The 13,437-nt window shown below is 38.3% G+C and overlaps 1 protein-coding gene across 4 annotated transcripts in view; it reads right to left on the reverse strand.

Moving 5' to 3' along the window:
- Positions 1-13,437, reverse strand: part of jade2 (jade family PHD finger 2) — a 312,027-nt gene that overhangs the window by 132,247 nt on the left and 166,343 nt on the right. The gene's annotated exons all lie outside the window — the stretch shown is intronic.

The following is a 13,437-nucleotide window of genomic DNA, read 5'->3' on the forward strand; positions in this document are numbered from 1 at the left end:
TGCCTGAAAACAGAAAACGAGGGAAATTAGATATTTAAAAATCATATTGAAACTGTTAACTTTAAAAAAAGTATCTCTAATTGTTGAGCATTTCTGCAGAATGATTGAATTCAAATAAACACTGGTCAATAAAAGCATGGACTGTGAAAAAAAATCACAAATCCTGCTCTTTCCATGATAACAGGCACAACAAGGAAACCCTTCAAATGTCTGTGGCTCTCCCTCCCAGTCAGGTCCTGACCTCATGTTTCCAGAAAGACTGAATCAGAGTTTGACAAATGACAAGAAAAAAGATAATCAAAACAATGACAAATGTAGTGGTTTTAGGCAGCACTGACAGGAGGCTCCTTCAGGCAGTGTCTGGTCCTCTGGAGCCACAGGCTTCAATGTCTCTCTGTCAACAACAGCAGGAAATGGGGTCAAGATCTCTGCTTGACCCACTGGGAACTAATAAAATCTCAAATACACTCATGCACACAAACACTCACGCGATGGTGTAACATCTGGATGAGTAAGACTGATTACACAGTCTCGATAGGGGATCCAGATTATATTTATGTCAATAACAGAGATATGCCACGGACAGTTTTACTCGATAGACACAAATCAAATCGTAAAAATGGAGACTTCAGCCAGTGAGGCTGCAATTTTTTTTACATGAAGTGAATGCAGGAGTAAATGTCCACTTCCCCATGAGTGGAAAAATTCATGGTCCATAAAAAGTTAAAAATTACAAATCTGAGGGTCACAAAGCTGCATGTAATGGGAACATCTGTTATCTCATACAGCTGAGAATATTAGAAAGAGGCAAGTCCATCCATAAACATAAAATATCTGACAAATTAAGCTGTAAAACAATGAGTTTTTCTCATGCCGTCAAAGTGAAAACAGATTTTTACCAAGTAATGTAAATTAAACAAGAGTATGTAGCTAATATAAAAATAAGTGACTGCATAAATATTCACCCCCTTTAAAGTGACTAACCTAATTCAACAGAGGTCTAGCCAATTGGTGGTGGTAGTCTCAGAGTTAGTGAAATATAGATCACCTGAGTGCAGCAAATGTGTCTGAAGTGACTGTAGTATACAGACACACATGTCTGGAAGATCCAGTTAATGATTTATCAGTATTCATGGCTACCATTACACCATGAAGGCAAAAGAAGCAACTTAGAGAAAGGGCAACTGAAAAGTATAATTTAGGGGATGGATATGTAAAAACTTCCAATATACAGAGCTGAGATGGGAGACTTTGCATAGAACAACCTTGGTTCCTTACCAGTCAAAGCTATGGAAGAGTGGCAAAGTGGCCTTTAAACAAGACGCTGTGTTTGGCAGACTGAAACACTGCGTATCACCACAAACATCCCCACTGCAAAGCACGGTGGTGGCAGCATCAAGCTGTGGGGATGCTTTTAGCAGGTGGTCCTGGAAGGCTTATGAACGACAATCTTATTCAGTCTGCAAGAAAACTACGGCTTGGGAGAAGATTTATTTTCCAGCAAGACAGTGAGCCAAAGAATACAATGAAAGCTCAACAGAAATGGTTTAAAGACAACAAGATGAATATTCTGGAGTGGTCAAGCCCAGACCAGTCCTGTAGCTAATTTACTTACTATTAAAAGTACCACATACAGCCCCATTTAAAAAATACCAAACTATCCCTTTAAAGTGCCAGTACCAACTAGTTTTACTGACTACTAACCCTCAAAATTACCCAAAACTCTCATGTGAGTAAATGCAACCATCATCATATTATTTGCCATATCCTCCTGCTTAAGAACAGACAGGAAATCTGCAATATGTGTGTGGCACATAACAAATAACAACCATGTCACCAGGCAGGGAGACACCACACCCGGCATAATCAGACCCACTGTAAGGATCATGCACACTCACACATCAATCCTTCAAAACAGCTCTCAGTTTTGCATAGTGACACACACATCCTGCTGATTCACACTCTAGACTGAGCCGTGTACTATGTGTGGAAAAGTGAAGTGCTCCAGTGATCACATCAACAAAACAAAACCTCTCCCTTTTTAGCTCCATTCTTCAGGGACCTTATTATCATACTGCAGTTATCGTCATCATCATTATCGCCACCCTAAGTCACTGCCATCGCCCTCACATCCAACAGCACCATCATCATCATCATCATCATCATCATCCTTCTCATTAATACCACCACTACTGCTGTGATCAAAACAACAGATGACAAATTTCTAAAACATTAATCTACACTAACGTCTAAACTCACTAGATGCAGTAAAAAGAAGTCACTTACTGACTAAGAATGCAGATTTTGACAGCTCTGGAGTAAAAGGTAAACAACTGTGGGACATTTTCAGGTAACGTAAGGTTACGTAACGTAAGGCAAAGTAACATTACCCAACGTAACGGGAGCTACAGGAAACTAGGGTTACATAAGGAAATGTAAGATAAGTTGAGGTAATGCAACGAAAGGCAAGGTTACAAAAGGTAAGGTAAGTTACCTTAGCTAACATAAGGTAACTTAACGTTAAGTAAGGCAAGGTAACAAAGGAAGCTAATGTCAGATAAGGTTATGTAATGTAAGTCAACGTTAAGTAAGGTAATGAAGGTAAGGTAAAAGAACACAACGCAAAGTAAGTTGGCGTAATGCAATCTAAGGTCGTTTTCACACCTGATAGTCAGGGGACTCGGTTCATTTTGAAACTGAAATTGAACTGAACGGTTTGGATTCACATTACCCTTGGTCAAACCAACCAAACCATGAGTTTGTGGCACTGTCATCCCAAACAAAGAGTGGTGAAGAGGAAAGGAGACATAGAAGACGAAACTGGAAATCTATCTCCTTCCACCGGTCTTTTTCCCACATTAACAATGAAAAAACACAAAATCTACACTGTCTTGGGGTTTCTGTTTTTGCATTAGGCAGGAGAAGCCAGCAAGTCAGTGAGCTGTTTAGCATGTTGTTTTTTACATGAGATGAATAAGTCAGCATCGAAGAAAAAGGCAGGCCAACATGTGAGTGAGAGATTACGATGTGTTGCTATGGTTACATAGACGCCAGCGAGCGAGGTACTGAAATGTATTTGAGTGTTTTAAGTCATATATAAATCTGTACATTATTACACTTCATGCAACTTCATGCCTTTGGTTCACAAGTTGGTCTAACCCTAATCCTGTGCTTTCACACCTCAAAAGAACTGCACCAGGGTTGGTTTGAAAGCGACCTGTTTTAAGCTGACAAGAGTCCGCTTGTTTGCTCCACAGCAGAATTCGTGTGAGCTTTCACACCACTTCAAACGAACCGGACTATCCGGGAAAACGGACCAGAGTTCATTTAAAGCAAACCAAACAGCTCTGGTGTGAATGCACCCTAAAGTAAGGTAAGGTATGGTAATGTAAGGCAACATGTTCCAAAAGTAAGCTAATATTAAGGAGGTTATGTCAAGTATGGTTAGGTAATGCAACGTCACATTATGTCACATTACATCAGGTCACATGTTGTATAGCTCCATATTGCATAATGACTGAACCCCATCCCAACCACTGATTTGGTAGAACTGGCAATGTAAGAACACAAGTGAATACTCTGTATCAACTAACTGTGTAACTGTTACCTATGTCAATATTGCAGCGGTATTAAAATAAAACTTATACCACAAATAAACAAGCAATCTAAATTAGCATCCCCATTCTTATCTTGTGCATTTCCACTCTCATCATTTTCTCAGCTATTTTCTCTTTTCATGAGCTTCATCCATGACTTTCTCCATTTTCACCTTCAATTATCCAGTCACAAACACTTCACCACCAAACTCTTGCTCTGTGCTCCCTTATCTTCTAATTTTTCTCTAAGTATGTAAACATCTCCTAAACTTTGCCCTGAATATGAATGCACAATGCCCTTGTCCTCTGGCTCAGCCCTTCTGTGGCTTTTGTTTTTTTACATGCCATAAAAATGACAGGATCTTTGTCTCTCCAGATCAAAATAGAAGCACAGATCTGATCCATTTCTGTCTGCAAATGGTCAATTTAGACCAACAGTGTAGGATCAATGGAGACAAATATGTCATCATAAATAAATCTAAACTCCTACCATCTCTCTGTAGGGACAATAAGGCACAAAATAGAACCCTGTTATGGCCTGGTATCAGGCTGTTATCTGATACTGGACAAACAGGCCTGGCCAGTCAACTGTTAGAAAGAAATAAAACAGAGAAACATGGCAACTGGAGAGACACACAAGACACACACAGGGGATATAGGTTTCACTCTGGATACACTGGCCTGTCTGTGTCTGTTATATAATGTTTAAAGCAACGTCAGTGGATTATTGCATGGTTGGATGGTGTTATTGCATCACCTGAGGATTTGACACATAGAAGTGGTTTAAGACAGTTACAAAAAAAAAAAATAAATGAGACTAATCCTGTAGCTTAAGGTCTAATTTACTTCTGTAGATCATATAAGCTTATGAGTATTCATTTCAGTCTGTTCAGAACCAGTTAAAAACTCCTCAAGAAGATTTAAGACTTTTTAAATATATTTATTGAGCACAAGCAGGTAATAAAGATTACCAAAGCCATGGTATGATAACAGGTTTGTGGAGCAATATGCTGCTGACGACTTAATGTTGTCTGAGTTTACAACAACTACACAGGGTTATTACATTTAGTTTTATGACTTATCTTAAACCTGTCTGGGCTCTTGCTTTGACTGGCAACATTGATTTGCTTCAACAAAGTAATCATGTGAAAATAAAAGGAGACACAGAAAAGGACAAGAAACTCTATAATAAAAAGAAGACAGGGAATATACTCAGGCAGCAGTGAGCTACTGAAGCTCTAACCGAGTTATTTAACAGGCACAAATGAAAGATGATGATCTATAATGAGCTCAGTCTGTGAAATCTAACCCTTCTGTCTTTCTGATATCCATTCCAAATAGTAAAAACAACCATTCTCAGAATCTAGCACAGATATTAGATCATATTATGCTAATTTAGTGCTTCTTTCCAGCCTGTCTTTCAGATTTCTCGGTATCATCTCTCTGTCCCTCGTGTGTTGATATTCAAGTCTCACTCTGGGCTCTGATGTCAGAGGTGCAGAAGACGAAACATGAAGTGAGACATGAAAGGAAAGAATCACCTCATAATAACGTCAAGTCATCACATCGAACAGGATGAGAGTTAGCAGGGGTCAGAGTACAATGTGTTCTTCCACTGGTGAGTATCATGTATCCCACTAAGACACACACTAACTCAAACATGCACACACACTAACATACACACACACTCAGACCTTTCATAATGCAGGTAAACAAATCCATGTGCCAAAAGGTCTCCTGTTTGTCCATGTTTATCACAACCAGAAAGAAAAAAGATAAAGTGAAGAGTCATCCATTAACATTAAAGACAATTACAGCTCCCTATCAACCTGTAAATAGAATTTCTTTAGATAAAAGGCTACCAATCCAGAGACATCTATCAGAGCCTGAAGCTTTAATAAATTAACCATAAAACTGCATTTTTGATTTGCTCAGGAGCACTTCATTTTTGCATGTTTGCAATTTAATAACATAAAGAGCAAGGAATTGATCTGCTCTTTTTGTAATGTGTCTTAAGACAGCATACCACTGCAAAATCGTCAGTGTTACGTCAACTCCCACAGTGCTGAAGTTTACATTTTTCCAAGTTAATGTGATTCTAACAGGTTGAGCAATGTTTACACTTTAGAATAGCTTAACTCTCTTGCCGTGCAAATGATTAACACTTAGTGTTGCAATTTACACATTAAAATATGTAAATTGTAACTAACACTAATACTAACACTGCAATTAATTTTTTTATTCTGAATGACTGTTGCCACCTTGTATTGAACACCTGTAGCCAAGTCAGATGTCTTCTAGTGAAAATCAGGTAGAGAGAAAACTACATAGCTCAGCTATGCCCTTTGATAAATCAGGACACCAACTTTTTTGTAAATCATCTCTTGCCACAGTCAGGAAGTGATTATCTCAGTGGATAACTTCACTCATGGTGCAGAAGTGTCTAACATTAAAACGGTCATCATCCACCAGAAACATGAGCAAAGAATATCCCAGACAACATTTGAATATATCTAAAACCCATAAGTATAGCACTGTCAAGTTACTCCAGTACCCAGGCCATGTAACTGAGAATGGGGTAAAAATTTCTCCACAAAGTTTGATGTCTGTACAAGTATGTTAAGCATGTGAAATAAACTACTTCCTGTTTCATGGCAATCAAAGAAAAATGCCATGACCATGTCTTTTATTGAAGACTTTTGACTTCAAATATGTGTAAGGTCAGTGTCTTGGGAACTGCTTGGGCTAATTTTAGCAGGATTTGGCCAATCTTGTAATGAACTGAGTTATTTGGGGGGAGGACCAGTCACTTAATTAAAACAAAGACCTCTGAATTACACCTGGTGATTGTAAAATGTATACCATTGCAATACAGTGAGAGTACAGTGGTGGGTCAAGAAAAAGGGCAGGGTTTGTTCAGTGGTAATGTTATTTTTAGAAATCTTGTAAGTAAGAGAGGAACATGAGACCCAATGACCTTCGATGTCCAAAATCTCTCAAAGCCTTCTTGAGTGTTTACAAGAATGGCATGGGCTGATGTATGGAGAGGCAGATAGAAGGATAGCCCTTACCAACAAAGGATTAAAAATTTCACAAAATATTTCCTGACTTTTCGGTTCTGTTACAAATATGCTGGTCATCATTAAAATTTTACTCCATCATCATTTTATTGATATGTAACATCTGCAAGCTAATAATGACAATGAATAAACCCTCCAAACGAGGCCTAATGAGAGGAGCAGCAGAGGGGGAAATTTAGATGTTCCATCTTTGGAATAATAACATTATGACAGCTCAGTGTTATTTCTTATTAATGCTGTGTCCCATGACACATTTATCAGGAGTAACTACACACCAAGGAGTTCTGATTCTTAAAACAACCAGAACCAAAGTTTCCCTTCCATCCGTCTCATCTCTCTATTCCTCTCTTTTCCCCTCCATTTTAAAACCTGAATAAGAGTAGACTTTTCATCTAAAAAACTTCTCCTCAGGCCCAGGAGAGGTGTCTTTGGTTGACTACACAGGGTGTCTCCCTGGGGAACAGAGATGAGGGGACTGAAAGTATAATTTGGTGTAACACTGTTGAAAAGAATGCTATATGAGCCTAACCGGGTGTGACTTAGCATTCTCCTCAGACAAGGTGCTTATATTCTGTTGCTAATACAGACGTCATCTGTTCCTCATATAGAGTTGTTCTATACAAGCAAACAACACAGAGGATGAACTGGTCCAATAAAAGGTCACTTCTATTGTCAGCTCTTCATGTTTGGTTTTCTGCCAGATCAAATTACCTGTTTACAGCGTCCATTTCTTCTAAGTTTAACCCCATGTGTTGTCTGGCCTGCATATACACAAAACATGCAGAATTTAGTGGAGAAATGTATGTGTACTAGCCATAAAATATGTAATTGAAACCCCCCCCTGACAGTTGCAGGTCTGTTAGCACTTTGCAACTGTAAGCTCTTCAAACACAGGCATTGGTGCTGCAGCTGGAAACAGACACAGACTGCTACTGAATATAGAAATATTACACAGCCGAGTCTTTTTCATGACAGTTATCGGAGCCTATTTTTTAAATACCCTGGGTAGATATGACACTATTATCACTCAACCTTGAGAGCGAGACCTGACAAAATAACAGACACCAGTAGTTCTTCAGCATTTTAGTGAATTAAATCATTTTTACTGAATCCACGATTTTATTCTCCCATGCATTGATTTAGCAAGGCCACAAGTGTCTTGAAAGAAACAGTTATGTATCACCTAACTTCTGACAAATGTTAAACATTGTACTGTCACAATTAATCTCTATTTGTCTTGACTCATAACCAGTGTTATCTCAACACACTTTTCAAAGAGGGCAGGTCTAGACTGTACTCTGCTATATTGTTTGTAAGTATCTTACATTAAAGGGGACATATTATGCAAAAATCACTTTTCAGGCTTTTCCAGCACAAATATATGTCCCTGACCTGTCCACAATCCCCTCAAGTACCAGAAAAATCCATTCCCTCTTCCCCTCTCTTTCTCCATCTTTCAGAAAATGTGTGCTGAAACAAGCCATTCACAGATTTTACACCTGGTGACCTCACCAGGGGCCCTTAGCACCCAGCCCCAGGTTTGGTTCGCCCTCCCCCACTTGGAGGAAAGTCCCACCCTCCTCTACTGATCCTCTCAGCCATCATCTGAGATGCTGAATAGCTCAGTGGGTTTCCTTGCTGACTACAGTCTAGGATATTGATGGTTCAAATCCCGGTCTAAACTTTGGGGGGAAAAAAAGAGTCTGTAATATGAGTGCTGCATCCATTTCCTGAGAAGGGAGTGATCAGGGGTGGAGTCAGACAGCATTTATAGCCACAGACACAGAAACGGCTCGTTCTGAGGAGGGCTGAAAGAGAGGGGTTTTCAGACATGCAAAAATCCTATACTGAAGTGTTTTTGCTTTTTTTTTTCTCAGCAATAAACTTCACAGACATGTTTTGGGGACTGCTTAGAACAATATAAACATGTCTTAAAAAGGTTAAAATATGTCACCTTTAATCCACCATGAGCTGAGCACAAAGAAACATTTCACAACATTGCAGTGACAAGGAAAAACTTTGCTTTGATGGGCAGAAACCTCCACCAGAACCAGGCTCATGTTGGAGAGCAATATGCCAAAGATGTGACAGGGTTTTAAAGGGATGAAGAGAAGAGGGAGAAGCAGGAACAGAGAGGGGCATGAAAGAACAAAGACTAAAGAGAGAGATGCAGAAAAGACGAGAGATGATTATTTAATCACTGAATTATTGAGACCAAGATTTTTTTTCAAAAAAATATCCAATGATATGACTTTCAAACTAAAAAGCAACAAGCTTTATACAGTTTTTGAAAAGATATTCAAATGCAATGGAGGCAGTAAAATTGCCTCAGCTTAGGTCTATAATTCACACAAGGTATATCGTCTAATCCTTCTCATTTTATGAATCTGGAGGAAAAACTGCCTACTTTCCTTTCAATCACTAAGCTCAATGAGTCGTTCATAACTGCAGTAAATGTTCAGAAAGCATGGTGTCTGTCAAGAACAAAGCAATTAAAAAGAAATGAATGATGTTGGAAAAAAATCAAGATTTTGTCATTGAAGTTCTCAATCACTGTCGGCAAAGTCAACAAAACAATTGAAACACATTTGTTTCTTACACTGGTGTATATTTACATATTTTGGACTCCATCCATATTAGTCTTGAATATTTTTACAGAAGATGAATATCAATAGCTTTCCAACAGAAGGTAATACAATCACACCACTAGATACAACCTTTTATATGATCCCAAGAGGAATGAAGCCCTTCCAGACAGTTCTAACAAAAACTCAATATTAAGACTTGTAACTAAAGGTTAATGTTTTCAGATTACATTATCTTTAAAGTTTATACTCTATACCAGTGTTACCTAACGCATGGCTCTTGAGCCACATGTGGCTCTTTTGTGATGATTTGCTGCTCTTTTAAGTCTTAATTTGAAATAGTAGTCCCCAACAAAACCTTAAAAAAGGAAAATTTGGCCTCAGAATTATCCATTGTAAGTCATATAAATCAGTTTGTTTCCCACACTTATACAGCAGGCTTTAATTTATTTTTTTTGTAGGTATATTTCCATGGCCCTTATTTGCTATTTTTTGCAACTTTTCTCATTTTTTGCCACTTTTAATCAATTTTTGCTGTTTATAGCCAGTTTTTTGTAACTTATTTTTGCCTATTTTTATCCAATTTTTCCCCTGTCAATCCTACTTTTGCTATATGCTATATATTTTTACCTTCATTTTTTGCTGCTTTTTGCCCATTCTAGTCACTTCTCACTCATTATCTTGCTACATATTTGCAGCAGTTTTTGTCTCACTCACTTTCTGCCCTTTTATGCCACTTTTTCCTCACATTTTTTTGCAATTTTTCACACAGTTTTTTGCCATTTTATGCTTATTTCCCCCCTTTTCACCAAATTTTGCCACTTTTTTGTCACTTTTTGACCATTTTTGCCATTTTTAACTTATTTTTATTGCCATTTTAACCCTTTCTTGCTACTTTTTACCACTTAGTTTGCAGCCCTTGCCAAAGGTATTTTTCAACAATTTGGCTCTTTGGTTGAGTAGGGTTGAGTAACACTGCTCTATACTTTGTGTATTAGAGTGAACCTTCATGGATGAAACAAATGTAAAGCAGGAAAAACTATTCAGCTTGATGTATCCAAAATTAAAAAAGGTTAAAACATGGAAAGAAAATGTAAGCCCGATCCTCTTTTCTTTCCTCTGCCCTACAAGTAACCATCACTATGAGAATCTTACGTTCCTCCTCTTCATAAAACATCAATAATAATCTCCTCTGAAGGAGGGATGAAGTGGATGGTGTTTACATAAGACATTTCCAGTGTGGGCAGAGCGACAGCAGCTAAGCTCAGCTCTCAGTCTGACTCTCTGCCCACATTGGTTTAAACCGACGTCAACTTGTGACAGATCACTCCTGAGGAGAAGGAAGTCCAGCTTAACCAGACTGAAATGTATACGACACTAAAAAGAAAAAACACTGAGATGGAAAAACAGAAAGACAAAATGGCAAATGAAGAAAAAACGGGATCAAGGATGAAATGAGAGAAGAGAAAATAAAGCATAAAAGAAAAAGGAAAGACATGATGAAATAAAGGAGTTCAACTGCTGTTCACATCTATTATTATGTTTCACACAAGTTTGCCAGACTAGCCTGCCAGCCATCTGTATGAGAGACACACACCTAGTGTGTTATAAACAAATCCAGAGAAAGACTTTGAAAGAGCTACAGGTGATTAAATTTGGCAGCAACAGCTGTAATTTCAGATGGAAATATGAGCGACCTGCTGCCAGATGCTCAACACTTTACAGCATGAAAAGACAGCTTCAATAAATGTTTCAGCTACATTAAAATACAGCACCAGCAGGTTTTTGGCTTCCAAAAAGACTTTTTTTTAATAGAGTTGATACTTTAAGACAAACAAAGGTTCATAAAGGGTTTAAGGTGGTGATAATTTCACAACAAACTAAATATATTCAAAAGGCAAAGAGATCTTTTAACTATTCAGAGATTGTGTAAACTGATTTATGGATTGCTGCTTTGACCATTCTCATCTTTTCTTTTTCTTTCTGGCAAAGCCACACTTGGAGAAGAGAGTGGATATCTCAGGCTTTAGTTTAGAAGATGGAAAACAAGCTGACAGGTGGATGGACCTACCTGTTATTATGCAACCATTCATCTGAATATGCACAACTTTAGCCTTAATCTAATTTCAATGGGTGTCTTTGTCATTTGTCATGGATTTGATATATTAATTTTAAAGAAAAGATATACCAGGAAGACAACATATTTATTTTGTGCTGTGAAATATTTTAACATGAGGGTGCATAGTGATTGTCTCAATTTCAGAGCTAACCTCAAGTGGCCATTCAGGGAACTGCAGTAATTGGGATATCAATGTTGGCAGCTTTGATTTTTTTTCCTGGTTTACACCTGGGGGATATGAGAAAAAAATCAGAGAGGTGTTACCATTGCGAAACAAAATGATATGCAGTGCTTTGAATAAACAAGAGTTTTTAGTTCTGTCTACCAGATTTGTACTATTGTGCTATTAAACCCCTATCAGAACCATGTTTGGTTTGGCACAAATATTGTGGATAGGAGCATTTCAAGATGGATTTGCCTGATGACAGACATGCAGTCTAGGAAATCCATGCAGCATGTTCTAACACCAGCAAAAATAAAATTTGTACACTTACAATAAGGCTGGACCTGGTTATAGGCAGGTCAAGGCTGCACTTTAAATATAACAATTTGAATCACTCGGCCTCAAAAAGGGGAGGGAACAACATTTTGACAGAGAAAAAGAGAAACCCAGGCCTGAGAAGCAAGTTAAGAGATGATGGAAAGGTGGAGAAGCCAGGACCTTATAGCTGGTGATGTAGCTAGGGAAATGAGATTAGACAACAGAACAAAGGTGAAAAAGAAGGATGCTGTTTTAAACTTTTACAGTACTTTACCATACCAAACGATGGAAACCTGTTCATTAAAGAGAAAACTTCAAATTTATTGAACAAGCTTCAATCATCTCTTTATTTCCCCTAATGGGGTGCAATGTCTTTCTGAACAAGTAAAGTTAATTTCCAAGCTGCAAACAAAGCTTTATCCTCATGGCAGCACCCGGTCTGTAGCATACTCTCTCTTTCAGTAAAGGGTCAATAAAAGCAACACAGACAGCAGGGGTGCTTGAAATATCACAAAAAAGTTCCCTCAGTACAGTGTCAAAACAAAATTCAAGTGTTCCTGTGTAAGAAACAGTACAACAGTTTTACTCTGAATTTGAGATTAAACCACTTGTTCAAACCTAACAATCTTGTCCGATGCAAACAATCCCTCCTTGTGTGCACACAGTGACAGTGTGACTGTGTGTAGTGTGTGTTTGAAATAATCTCTCATTCTTGAAATACCTCACTGTCACAGTACGGCTGAGAAAACAGGCTATTCCCTTTTCCCTTTTCTTCCCTGTAATCCCCCCTTTTTCTTCTCCTACTTTTCACACCAATCTCCGTCTCTGTGTGGGTGTCTATGTCTGTGAGGATGCTGTGTATGTGTGTACTGTGCCAACAGCCCCTTATCCTTGGGCGACCCGCTTAACTCCCCCCTACTCTAAAACGCAGTGCCATATCAGCATGCAGACTAGGGCAAGAGAATTAGGCAAGCATCCAATAGGGCACGGGGTTACCCACCCTAGGGTGCAGGGGCTATAGCCTGTATTATAGATGAGAGTGTGTATGTGTTAAAGTGTGAAGTTGTGGTCTGCTACTTCTCTCTCTGAGCAAATTTTGTCATGTACCTTTAAATCTTTAAAAGCCTTTTTTGGTATTCATTTTTCCATTAATATTATTTAGCACAGATTTTATTGAATGACTAAACAACTTGGCAATTTTATTAGCAGGTTGTCTTTTGCACAACCTGGACAGCTGACTTCTTTTTCCGTATTCTCCTTATCTTGAGCTCTGTGTTTGGTCTCCATTGGCTATAGTTTCTAGCAACAGCTGCTAATCTTCTGGGGGCTTATGGACAAGTTCCTTTTCACTGAGCCACTGCTGAGCCTAACTCAGAATTTTAGATCACAGCATGGTGTTACTTTTGGAAAAAGACTTCTACTTTAGAGCAAATATTTGAAGTTGGTTGAATGAAATATTGCTATTTTGAAGTTAATACATGTTAAAATTTCTTCTTTACTACTTATATTCATCTGTATATGTTAACTCTCACTGTTGGTCAAATACTGTGTCAAAGCTGTAGCCACTTCCTGGGCT

Source organism: Cheilinus undulatus, linkage group 12 (genome assembly GCF_018320785.1).
Source record: "Cheilinus undulatus linkage group 12, ASM1832078v1, whole genome shotgun sequence".
NCBI lineage: Eukaryota > Metazoa > Chordata > Actinopteri > Labriformes > Labridae > Cheilinus > Cheilinus undulatus.